The sequence below is a fragment of the Capricornis sumatraensis genome, chromosome 11 (genome assembly GCF_032405125.1).
Source record: "Capricornis sumatraensis isolate serow.1 chromosome 11, serow.2, whole genome shotgun sequence".
Classification (NCBI taxonomy): domain Eukaryota; kingdom Metazoa; phylum Chordata; class Mammalia; order Artiodactyla; family Bovidae; genus Capricornis; species Capricornis sumatraensis.
In genome coordinates this window covers 58,467,079-58,481,069 of record NC_091079.1, presented here as the reverse complement: position 1 = coordinate 58,481,069, position 13,991 = coordinate 58,467,079, and positions in this window count along the sequence as shown.

Genomic DNA, 13,991 nt, shown 5'->3' with positions numbered 1-13,991 from the left:
GACAGGGAGGCCTGGCATGTTGCGATTCACAGCGTCACAAAGAGTCAGACACAACTGAGGGACTGAACTGAACTGAACATGGAAAAGACCTTGATAGTGGGGACTGAAGGCAAAAGGAGAAGAGGGAGACAGAGGATGAGATGGTTGGATAGCATCACCGACTCAGTAGAATGAGCTTCAGCAAACTCTGGAGATAGTGGAGGACAGAGGAGCCTGGTGTGCTATATTCCATGGAGTCCCAGAGTCCGACACAATTAAGTGACTGAACAACAAAAACTACATAAGCCATATTTTTGGTTTTGTAATCCATTTTGTGATCATGCAGAAAGAATGGATATTCTCAAAGCATTAATATAAAAATTACCCTGGATATGATTTTTTAAATAAACTATTATATACTTTAAAAGAAAATCTATCTATTATTATAGCACCACTGCCTTATTTTTTTTTTACAATGAGATACCCATTAGAAGTAGAATATGACCTAAAAATTACTTTATGTATCAAAGTTCTGAATAAGCCAAGTTAATACTGCTCCATTTTATATACACTATTTCACAATCTAATATCCACATGTTATTGGCTGAATTGTGATGCTGGGAAAGACTGAAGGTGGGAGGAGAAGGGAACGACAGAAGATGAAATGGTCATAGGGCATCACTGACTCAATGGACATGAGTTTGAGGAAACTCTGGGAGTTGGTGATAGACAGGGAGGCCTGGTGTGGTGCAGTCCATGGGGTCACAAAGAGTCAGACATGACTGAATGACTGAACTGAACTGAGCAAAATGCATATGTTGAAGTCCCAGGGCCTAATATCTCAGAATATGACTGTATTTGGCCATAGGATCTTGAAAGAGGTAATAAAATGAGATCATTAGGTTAAGCACTAATCCAATGTGACTGATGTCCTTATAATAAGAAGAGATTAGGATGAAGAAAGGTACATAGAGAAGACCACAGGAAGACAGAGGGAGGAAATTACCATCTATAAGTCACAGAAAGAGGCCTCAGCAGAAACCAACTCTGCCAAGACTTTGATCTTGGACATCTAGCCTCAAGGATTGTGAAAATACAAATTTCTGTTGTTTAAGCCACTCAGTCTGTAGTGCTTTGTTATGGCCTCCCTAGAGAGCCAATACACAACATAAAAACATGAAACATTGAGCTGTGGAAGGTTCAAGCCCCTTTCTGAATATTATGACACTTATCTCTGAATTTTTGAATTCTGGGTTGATAATATGATTTTGTATCAGGCTGCTTATGTGGCCTGATTCTAAGTTCTGCCTTACATTTATGAGAACCAAATTCCCAGCAAGTTTATGGAATCAAGGCTACACAACCTGAGTCAGATTAGGAAGTTATATGTATGGCCCAAACTTTGTATGTACTTTTGTACACACTGATTTATATATTATTCTAATGATGTCATTTACCATGTGACTGATTGGATATTAATAAATATTCACTTCATATTGTGCTAAACAAATGCAAGTTAGTCTATGTAAGTGCAATGACAGAGTTTTTTAGTTAATATAATTTTGTTCTACTTCACTTTGATGACTAATACAAATTAATAGAGTAACTTGAACTAACATTACACCACAATCTGAGTTGCTGATTAATCATTAACCCTAAAAGCAACAATAGCTATCATGTATTAAGATTTAATTTGTTCTAGGCACTGAACCAAGCATGAATACATATTGATTTTTTAAAATTCTCATGGCGCTATGGTATAGATGAATCTTATCGACATTTTAAAGAAAAAGAAAGATAATTTGTGAAGTTTAGTCAATTGGCTAAAATACACAAGCCGATTCAAGTCTGAGATGGTATAGTCTTGAAGTTGGGCTCTGAAACAAAATATCTCAGGGATAAAATTAAAATGATAGACCACCAATTCCTTTTACAGATCTTCATGTTGAACAAATTTAGAAATAATCCTCTTCTTTCTAAATTTTTTAACTTCAACTAAGTTTAAAATGGCTGGTAAGTTTAAAGAACACTATTGTACCACATTCCACATCAGGTTTTTAAAACTTGATGAAGACAGGCAGAAACTATTCAACTAGAAGATAAGAAAATCATTTATTGTAGATTTTATTGACTAGTAGTTTAGAAAGATGAACTCTATAATGGAAGTTGGAAAGGAAAAATAGTTTGTCAGGCTCGCTTACAGCTGCACATTGTCTTACAGTTACACGTGGACAATGAACTATAAACAGAAGTCATAAAGCAGCTTCTTCTTATAGGGGAACACATTTTTAAAAAATAAAAACATACCTTTAATCGTTTCAAACTCTGCTTCCATAATATAGGGAATCAAGAAGAAAGGGAACATGACTTTCTTTAATTAGTCTATAGAATTATTAAGCTTTATAACTACTTCACTGAAAGTTAAGGTCCTATATAGTTCCTTAATAGTAAAGCAACAAGAATATTTGTGTTTGCCTTCCCTGGTGGCTCAGATGGTAAAGAGTCTGTCAGCAGTGCAGGGGACCCTTGTTTGATCCCTGGGTCAGGAAGATCCTCTGGAGAAAGCAATGGCAACCCACTCCAGTATTCATGCCTGGAAAATCCCATGGATGGAGGAGCCTGGCAGGCTACAGTCCATGGAGTTGCAAAGAGTCGGACACGAATGAGTGACTTCATTCAGGGAGAGAGAAGTGGGGGAACTGTGGCCATTTGAACGTTTTCTTATTGGAGATAGTCATACAGCACTCAGAGATTTGCAGAGTGAAAGTGAAAATGTCAGGCATACATGGCTCTTTGTGGCCCTATGGACTATAGCCCAAAAGGCTCCTCTGTCCATGGAATTATCCAGGCAAGAATACTGGAGTGGGTAGCCATTCCCTTCTTCGAGGGATCTTCCTGAAAGGGACAGTGAGAAGTGAAAGTGAAAGTTGCTAAGTCCTGTCTGACTCTTTGCTACCCCATGGATTTTATAGTTCATGGAATTCTCCAGGCCAGAATACTGTAGTGGATAGCCTTCCCTTTCTCCAGGGGGTCTTCCCAACCCAGGGATCAAATCCACATCTCCCGCATTGCAGGCAGATTCTTTACCAGCTGAGTCGCAAGGGATCTTCCTGATCCGGGGACAAACCCAGGTCTCCTGTATAATAGGCAGATTTTTTACAGTCTGAGCCACTAAGCAAGCCCTTGCAGAATAAGCAAAAGCAACAAGTCAAGTCAAACTAATTTTCTGGAGCCTGATGAAAACAAAAATGTAGCAGCACAGAGGAAGTAAACCTTTGTCTATGACATGAAAATGGGGATCATTCATGGAAAATTTTGACCCCTCACAGAACATAAATACATACTGAAAGGCCAGGTGGAATGAATTAGGAGCTTTCTTAAGAGATTTGAAATCTATTCCTTGACTAATTTGTATCTGCACTTATAACAGAAATAATTTGTTTTAACCTTATATATCATAAAATTTTCAGCTGCAAAATGTGGTAAATGATATAATCTATGAAAACTTTCTAAAGCCTTTAAAAGAAACATATTATTGGTATTGCTAATGAAATTGTGATAAATTACAGAACTGAGTTTTCAGACTGTTAAGAACATGATTTAAAATTGATTTCATCTAGTCTATAAAGAAAATTTCTTGTTAATTTTAAACTTCCAAAAAACTTAGGAAAACTTTTTTTAGAAAATCTACCTTTTAATACCTATCAAAAAGAGAAAAACATTTTATAGATTTGCATTAAAATATCTTCTTTCACTCATGAAGAATGCTTTTCTTTTTGGGGAGGGGGGTGGGGTGGGGTGTGGAGGTTATTTGCTTTGCCTTGGCTAACTAGGACGGAAAGAACTGAGGTAAACCTTACCTCAATGCTCAGTTTCTGACTGGAGGCAATTTCCTAAGCAGGAGCAGGCAGGGTGGAACAAAACAGGATTTGAAGTTTCACTGAGTTAAGGAAGCAAAGCTTAGTATTTTGAGAGACAGGTTTCTAGAATTTATAGGGCAAAGTGACAGATAGTAGGGAGGAAGACAGAGAAAGAGCTTCATTGTGTTTTTGTCAGAACCCCATCTGCCATCCATAAAGTGAAATTCCATAAGACTGGCAAAGACCAACTTCAGAGGAAGAACAATTACTAGAAATCTATAAGCTTAACAATTTCAGAGCTTAGAGACATCTGAGAGCAATTCCACTTTTTCCATTAACCAAGGTGGAGAGAAACTGTTGCGGAGTCACATGACCAGACATTCCAGAGTTTCCCCACCCTCAAGAGCCTGTTCCTGGGGGGGTCACACATCCACAGTCTTCAATTCATTCCCTCCCAGACCTGGCACCTAGGGTCACAAGTCCACAGTCTCCTGTGTGATGTCACTTCCCAGACACTGGACCTGTGGTCACAGGTCCACAGTCTCCAGGCTAACCCCCTTTCCAGACCCTGTAATTGGGATACATGTTCTCAGTCTCCTGTTGACCCCACCCTTCACACCCTGTTCCTGCGGTCACTTGTCCACAGGCTCCAGTATAAAGCCCCCTGCCAGTCCCCGTATTGTTTTCAAACATCCACAGTCTCAAGCATGATCATGTTCCGATGTGTTTCACCTGGAATCATATGTCCACAGTCTCCGGGTGAACCCCATTTCACACACTGCACCTGGGCTCACACACTACATTCTCCCAGGGTGACCACCCTAGAAGACCCTTTACCTGTGGTTAATATTTGCAGTCTCAGGAGTGACCCCACCTCCCAGAGAGTACCTGGGGTTACATGTGATGCTAGCTGTAGACTACAGGCTATTTAGACTCACCTTATAAAAATTCAAAATAAGCCTGAAGAAACTCACATTGTTATGCAAGGAATTTAACTGCCTATTAAATTAGAATACATTCTTTAAAGAAATATCACATAATCCAGTACTCAGCATTTTAAAACTTTTAATATCCACCATCCATTCAAAATTTAATAAATATGATGAAGTAGAAAAATGTAAAACATATCCAGAATAAGCAGTCAATAGAAACAAATAGGAAAATAACAGATGATAGGATTAGGAGACAGAAACTATAAAACAGCTATTATAAATATTACAATAATGTTCCAAGATTTAAAGACAAACATCAATATAATGAAGAAAGAGATGTAATATATAAAGAGAATCAAATGAAATTCTAGAGATAAAAATATCTGGAAATAAAATATTCTGGAAGTAAAAATTTCACATCTGAATCAATAGCAGATGAAACATTAAAAAAATATGTGAAGTTGAAAACAAAGCAATAAAAACTATGAAGATGTAGCATGGAGAGAAGAGAGTAGTCTAATATATGTGCAACTAGAGTTCCAGAAACAGATTAAGAGTTATAAATTTTTCATAACTATAAATACACAGATCCAAGGTGTTCAAGTAACCTAAAGTGAATAAACACAATGAAAACTACTTGTTGAAAGCAAGTGAAACAGCATATTTAAAACACGCAGAAAAAGGCACATGCACTAGAAGTTAGATCAGAAGTTCACGGAGTTCTTAGAAACTGAAAAAAGAAAAAACAACAACAACCACACACACAATGAAACAAAGAGTTGAAAGAAAATCTAGCAATTTAGTATTTCAAAAAATATTTATGAAAAAAGATAATGAAACAAAGAACTATGAATAAACATGACAAAAGCTGTTGCCAGTAGGTGTAAACTAAAAGAAATGTTAAAGGAACTACTTCAGGTTGAAGGAGAAATGACACTAGACAGAAACTAGAGTCTACCCAAATATTGATGAATGCAAAAATTGTAAATATAATGGAAAGGGATAAGGATAAAAAATGAAAGAGAGATGGAAAGATACTGTTGTAAAACAGTTGACCCTTGAACAATACCGGTTAGAACTGTGAAAGTTTATCTACAGAAGGATTTTCTATACCAAAATATAAAATAAGATAGCAAATATCTTCAAACCAGGAAATGAATATAACTGACATATTCAGGGACATAAGCTATGATATTTTGATCTTATTCCTAAAGTTTTATCTGGATAATTTTCTGTATAACAGCTTTTAATTTCCTGCTTTTGTAAGAATGCTTATGAAAGTTTAAATACTGTAGATGTACAAAAATGTCTTATACTTCTCATTATTAAGAATAGGAAAAACAATTGCCTTTCAATTCTTGAACTTTTGAATGTTTGCATGCATAATGTTGATTAGTTATGAAAATTCATCATGAATTTTCAGATCAGTGGGTAAATAGTGTGATTGCTATATCCTATGTTGAGATTACATTTAGCTTTATAAGAAAGTGTCAAAGTCTTCCAAGATGTCTGTACTATCTTGCATTTGCATGGCTGTACGATTTGTAACAATCTCCTACCTATTGTTTTGCAACTTCACCAGCAACTGATATTGTCAGATTTTTTTTTTTTTTTTTTCCCCACGGGTGGAGAGGTGGCTTTAGCCATTCCTGCCAAAGCAGATGTGGGTTTGATCTCTGGGTGGAGAAGGTCTCCTGGAGAAGGAAATAGAAACCCACTCCAGTATTCTTGCCTGGGACATCCCATGGACAGAGGAGCCTGGCGGGCTATAGTCCATGGAGTTGCAAAGAGTTGGACACGACTGAGTGACTAAACAATAACATGTCATTCTAATAAGTGCACAGTGGTAACTTGTTTAATTTCCAGTTCTCTACAGAAAACTCAAGTTGTGTATATTTGTATATGCTTATTTTCCATTTGCATATCGTTTTTGTTAAAGTGTCTGTCCAGGTTATTTTTGCCCAGTTTTTAAATGGGTTTTCTTATTAAGCTTTAAATGTTCTTTGTATATCTTGAAGTCATCTGTCACACATGTGATTTGCAAATACTTTTTTTTTCCCCGCAATCTATGGTCTGTCTTCGTTTCTATTAACAGTGTTTTTCAGGAAGCAGAAGATTAAATTTTAATAAAATTCAACATCATTTTTTTTTCTTTCATGAATCATCCTTTGGATGTTATATTTTGTAGTTTCATTACCAAAACTAAGGTTACTTATATGTTTTCCTATGCTTTTTTCTAGGAAATTGTTTAATAGATAATTGTTTCACTTGTGAATAAATACATTTTTATTTGTTATTTACTTTTCTCTCTCTCTTCTTATTTCACCAACTAAAACTTCCGTATTATGTTGAATAGGAGTAGCAAAATTGGACATCCATGCCTATTCCCAAATTAGGCTTAGGTGTTCGATTACTGTTAAAGAAATAGTCTGTCTACATTTAGTATATTACTAACTATAGGGCTTTCTTTCCAGACATTTTTTATTAAGCTATGGAAGTTCCTATTATTCCAAGTTTGCTGAGAATTTTTATTATTGGATTGTGGAATGTTTTGTCTACATCAATTGATATAATCATGTGTGTTTTTTTTCTTTAGCTTGTTGATGTATTGGATTATGTTGATTGATTGTCAAATGTTGAACAAGCCTTGAATACTGGAAACAATCCCCATTTGTCATAGTGTATAATTCTTTTTATGCATTGTTGAATTTTGACCTAGCTTTTTTCATTGAATATTCAATAATGGGAGATAGGAGATGGCTGAGACTCCAAAGAATTATTGTATAATATGTCTTCCACCGTTGTTTATAAATAATGCCATGTAACATACTGAATTGCTATTCATTTAAATGTTGAAGAAGAAAGTTAGACCGTCTTTAAATTAATACATAAACATTAGAGAAAGCTGGGGAATGTTTGAGAAGAATTGACAAAAGGTGATTAGAAATAGTAGTAATGGGGAAATTGTTAATCACAAAGATGCAGATGATAAAAAATAAAGAATTCATGGTGAGTAGATGAAAAATGAGAGCCAGGTTTTGGAAAAAATGTATCTGACTGGGCTAGAAAACCTTAACCCAACTCATTGATTAAAACCAGCATGCCAAGCTCTCAGTATCTCCTGAAGGTGCACTGAGACTTTCTCACTTTTATTCTTCACAGAAGTGTTCATTTAAGAAAGAGAATTATTTTTACTATTTATAAAAAATATAAAAATGCTTTTTATTTTATAATATTTCTTTGGCTAGAGGAAATGCTTTTATGCAGTTCTTGATTGACATTTCTCTTCAGTAGTCTTCCCTTATGGGAGGTGAAAGTTTATTGAAGAAAAGATGAGATGACACAGACTTAGAGCTATTCTAGGTTATTTTTTCCCATCTCATAATGCCATGAAAAGTTAGAGAAGAGTCATATTATAGTTCTTTCTTTTGCCAAGTTTTGAAAATGATCATGACAATAATCAATATGATGATGACCTCATTTTCTCACTTCTAGTCATCAATACATCATATGCTATCACAGTTTGCCAGTTGTGGCCCAATGTTTCACTTGTATTTTTGCTAGAAAAATAAAGTGCTTGATTTCCAGTTTTAACTCTGGCATGTAAAGAACGCAAAAAATTTCACTCTATCCTTACAACAAGAAAAAACTGAACTTACTAAAAATACAACCTTTTTAGCAGCTGTCAGAGAACTAAGGTTTCAGGGCAAAACACCACCCTATCTAGAAATAGGCAAATTCAGATATGTTTACTTAGAGCAAAAGCCAATGCTGGAAACATAAACTGCTGGAACAATGGTAATGATAATTTTGATGAACTGCTAGAAATTGAGTATAGACTATGGTGAGAGCGATCAACTCCTTGGATCTGCAGTCTTAGGGAGTTCCATACCTCGCAGGGGTTACCATTGAATAACTATATTATTCAAGAACAAGGGGATCACTCTGAAGATCCAACATGAATCTCTTTGTGGCTCTGGCAGCAAGAGGTGAACAGTAATCATTGCAAATATGCCCTACACATTATCAGTAATAAATGCCTAAACCTAGAACAGAAGACTTTGCCAGGGACTTATCCCACCTGGAGGAACATCATTCCTTCAACCCCAGCCCTCTCTCATTTCCTGTCCCATCTATGGGAGATATCAAGTCTATAAAAATGAAGAAACACTTATGGAGTTACAGCTCAGAGACAAAAAGATCATTAAGTTATGATTTAATCTGAATACTGTTCAAAACTTCCCATCTTTCACATATAACCACCACGAAACAGTGCAAGTATGATACCAGTGGATGCCATCTGAAAGAATTTCAAAATGCATTCTTTGAGGAGGAGTACTTGAGAAGATAAGAGGTGAAGACAAAAAAAAAAAAAAAATCGCTAGATGAATTGAAGCCTTTGGCACCTACAACAACTGTAAATACTAAACACAGCCCAACATCTAACCAGACTGAAATAAACCCTCACACTAATAGCCTATGTAAGCCAGCTTCTAATACCCAATAGAAAATGTTCATCTTCCAAGAAAAAAATTCAAAGCATGAAAAATGTAAGAAAAAAAATTTAAGAAGACAAAATAATTCTATAACCAGACCCAGATATGACACAGATGACAGAACTCTCAGTTTAAAATGACTCAGTTCAGTTCAGTCGCTCAGTCATGTCCGACTCTTTGCGACCCCATGAATCGCAGCAAGCCAGGCCTCCCTGTCCATCATCAACTCCTGGAGTTTTCTCAAACTCATGTCCATTGAGTCAGTGATGCCATCCAGCCATCTCATCCTCTGGCATCCGCTTCTCCTCCTGCCACCAATCCCTCCCAGCATCAGGATCTTTTCCAATGAGTCAACTCTTCGCATGAGATGGCCAAAGTATTGGAGTTTCAGCTTTAGCATCATTCCTTCCAATGAACACCCAGGGCTGATCTCCTTTAGAATGGACTTGTTGGATCTCCTTGCAGTCCTAGGGACTTCTATGATTAGTATATTTAAGTGTCTAAAGGGAAAAGTAGACAACACATTAGAACAGATTGATATTCAAAGCAGAGAGATAGAAATTCTAAGAGAAAGATCTGCTTAAAATCAAAACATTGTAACAAACATGAGGGATGCCTTTGATGGGCTCATCTGTAGACTGCACAATTAAAGAAAAGTCAGTGAACTTGAAAATGAATCAATGGGAGTATCTGAAACTGAAATGTAAAGAGAGAGAGGAAAAAAAAAGAATGAACAGAATAGAATACTCAAGAACAAAAGATCTATCTCAAAACTGAAACATACTTGTAACCAGAAGAAATCAGAATGGAACAAAAGAATTATTTGATGTAGTAATGAGAGCAAATTTTTCAAAATAAATGTCAGACACCCAGACACAAATGCAGGAAGCTTAGAGATAATCTAGCAGAATAAAGACCAAGAATATTACACAAGATATATCATGTTCAAACTGCAGAAAACCAAAGACAAAGGGAACATCTTGAAAGAAGCTAGATGGAAAGAGAAACATTTTTTCTATACAGGAACAAGGATAGGAATTTCAGTAAATTGCTTGCCAATAACCATACAAGAAAAAATAGAGTAAACCAAAATATTTAAATTATTAAAAGAAAAAAACTACATCCAGAAAAATTACTCTCAGTGAAAGAAAAATAGATATTCTCTGACAACCAAAAATTGAAAGAAATAAATACCACCAAAGTATTCTTGCAAAAATATTAAAAGAAGCTTTTCAAGCAGAAATAAAATGATATTGGTCAAAACCTCAGATCTACATAAATAAAGGAAGAGTTACTTTATAATACTCTAATCTAGAACAGAAGAATGCCCTTGCTTCTCAAGCTCACGTGAAAAATTCACCAAGATCGACCATATTCTGTGTCATAAAACATACTTAAACAAATTTAAAAGCAGAGAATTATGCAAAACATGTTCTCAGTTCATAATGAAATTAAACTAGACATACAACTGAAAGATAGCTTCAGTTCAGCTCAGTCATGTTCAACACTTTGTGACCACATGGACTGCAGCACACCAGGCTTTCCTGTCCATCACCAACTCCCGGAGTTTACTCAAACTCATATCCACTGAGTCAGTGATGCCATCCAACCATCTCATCTTCTGTCATCCCCTTCTCCTCCCACCTTTAATCTTTCCCAGCATCAGGGTCTGTTCATATGAGTCAGCTCTTCTCATCATGTAGCCAAAGTATTAGAGTTTCAGCTTCAGCATCAGTCCTTCCAATGAATATTCAGGACTGATTTCCTTTAGGATGGACTGGTTTGAAATCCTTGCAGTCCAAGAGACTCTCCAGCGTCTTCTCCAACACCACAGTTCAAAAGCATCAATTCTTCAGTCCTCAGTTTTCTTTATAGTCCCACTCTCACATCCTTACATGACTACTGGAAAAACCATAGCTTTGACTAGATGGACATTTGTTGGCAAAGTAATGTCTCTGCTTTTGAATATGCTGTCTAGGTTGGTCCTGACTTTTCTTCCAAGAAGCAAGCTTTTTTTTTTTTTTTTTTTTTTTATTTCATTGTTGAAGTCACCATCTGCAGTTATTTTGGAGCCCCCAAAATAATATCTCTCACTGTTTCCATTGTTTCTCCATCTATTTGCCATCAAGTGATGGGACTGGATGCCACTATCTTCATTTTTTGAATGTTGAGTTTTAAGCCAGCTTTTTCACTCTCCTCTTTCTCCTTCATCAAGAGGCTCTTTAGTTCCTCATTTTCTGCCATAAGGGTGATATCACCTGTGTATCTGAGGTTATCGACATTTCTCCCAGAAATCTTGATTCCAGCTTGTACTTCATCTAGTCGAGCGTTTGTCATGATGTACTCTGCATATAAGTTAAATAAGCAGGGTGACAATATTCAGCCTTGACGTACTCCTTTCCCAATTTTGAACCAGTTCATTGTTCCATGTCTGGTTCTAACTGTTGCTTCTTGACCTGAATACAGGTTTCTCAGGAATCAGATAAGGTGGTCTGGTATTCCCATCTCTTGAAAAATTTTTCACAGTTTGTTGTGATCCACATATGTGATATTCATATATAGCAGTAACAGAGTAGTTAACATATATTTCCTTGCATTGTCAGCTGAGACTGGTTAGAAGCAACAAGTCTAGATAATAACAGTGCACCAAGTAATGAGCATACCTAGCGCCCAAATATTATTTTCTATTATTGGATTGACCAAAATGTTCATTTGGGTCTTTCATGAAATGTTATAGAAAACCAGAACAAACTTTTATGCCAACCCAATATGATTCTCCATTGAAAGGAACCAAGGCTCTTCCGATAATTTATAAATGGGGCAGGAAATATGCAAGATGAGCCTGGAGCATTTGTAGTGTCAGAAAACAAAGAATATACACACACACATAGACACACTAACAGGAATATGTCAAAGGGATATTCCAGGCAAGATTAGGAGAGTGAGTTGCTATTTCTTTCTCCAGGGGATCTTCCCAACCCAGGAATCAAACCCAGGTCTCCTGCACTGCAGGCAAAGTCTTTACCAACTGAGCTACAAGGGAAGCCTGGAGTCAACAGAAAGAGCCTTCAAAGGCCACACCTGAAGCAGTTTTAACAAAATTAATAAGATAATATTAGATTATAATCCTAAGTATAAAATACATGTCTCTGAGCCTACACTTATATAAACAAATAATTAAATAAACAAATAAATGAGGGAGAATGAGCAAAATTCACTTGCAGCATTCCAAATAAATTATGTACATACTCAGCTTAAAGAAGATGGAACATAAATTCCCTCTCTGTAAGTGTCTGCCAGGCACAGTGGTTTCCTTCCAATGAGAGCACTTTGAAAAGGGAGAAAAGATAAGAACTACAAAGCAGAAACCTAACAAACAATACCTCAGCCAGGTAATCAAGATCAGTATCCTTAGTGATATCAAGTTAATAGTATGTACCTTGAGATGATAATAGTAAGTGCACTGAAGTGATGGAAATAAATGACACTCTACCTCTGTGGTTTCCTTCTGGAAACACATAGCCTTAATCTGAGTATGAAGAAAATATCAGACAAATCCTAATGGGAGGCCATTCAAAAAATTACATTACCTATACTCCTCAAAACTGTCAAAGTCATCAAAAACAAGGAAAGTCTGAGAAACTACCACAGGCAAGAGCTGCCTAAGGAGAAATAATGACTAATGCAATGTGGTGTCCTTAATGGGATCTTAGAATAGATAAGGGAAGTAGGTAAAAAACAAAGGAAATCCTATTTAAAGGCTTTTGTTATAATAATGCATCACTATTGGTTCATTAATTGTAACAAATGTATCATAATAATGTTTAATGGTAATAATATGGGCAAAGAAGTACAGAGAATATTGCAAATCTCTTGTATGATCTTTCTGCAAATGTAAAATGTTTGTAAATTAAAGACTCTATTTTAAAAATATGCTTGATTTCACACCATCTTTGAATCACTGTAGTAACAGTTATCTCCTTTTAACACGTCTGATAAAGTCCAGACAAATATAAGTTAAGTAAAATTTCCAATTTTTGTTGGAGTCAGTTTTTTTTAATTTAATTTTTAATTTATGTCAGAGTATGGTTCATTTACAATGCTGTGTTAGTAGAAGTGAATTCTTCATGAATCTTTGTTTCTCCACATTTTATGAATGAACTGATTTCCCTTTATTCCAGACTATCTTGAAAAAGATAATTGTATAATGAAACAGATTTTGAAGACAGAGATAGTGTCTACTTCCTAAGGAAAATACAGGCAAGCACTTTTGTTTTGCCTAAATTCAGGATTCATTTGTAATGCAACTGTTTGGGCATACAGACTTTAATCTGGGTCTATTAACATCGCCTAGTGTGATTTGGAGCAAGAGGAACTGATACAAATATGCTGATGATTGTGTTGCTTGCTGGACCATAAGTAATAATGTATTTTTTCTCTGACCCAGTGATCTCATGTCTTCTGTCAGCCTCCCTGAAACTGTGGCATTTTAACTTCTTGGCTTTCATGTAGGACAAAATCTTAAATCCGTTATAGTTCTTGATAATCTTTATATTTAAATATTACCATTGATTTGTTTTCACTTAGTTAAAAACATTTTATAATGTATAGGGGCTTTGCCTTTTCTTATTTACTCTGGAATGTTCTACTAAATATGAAATTTCTTACTTTTTCCTTTCACTTTCCATTATGACTTTTTATTAATACTAATAACCAAATTTTTA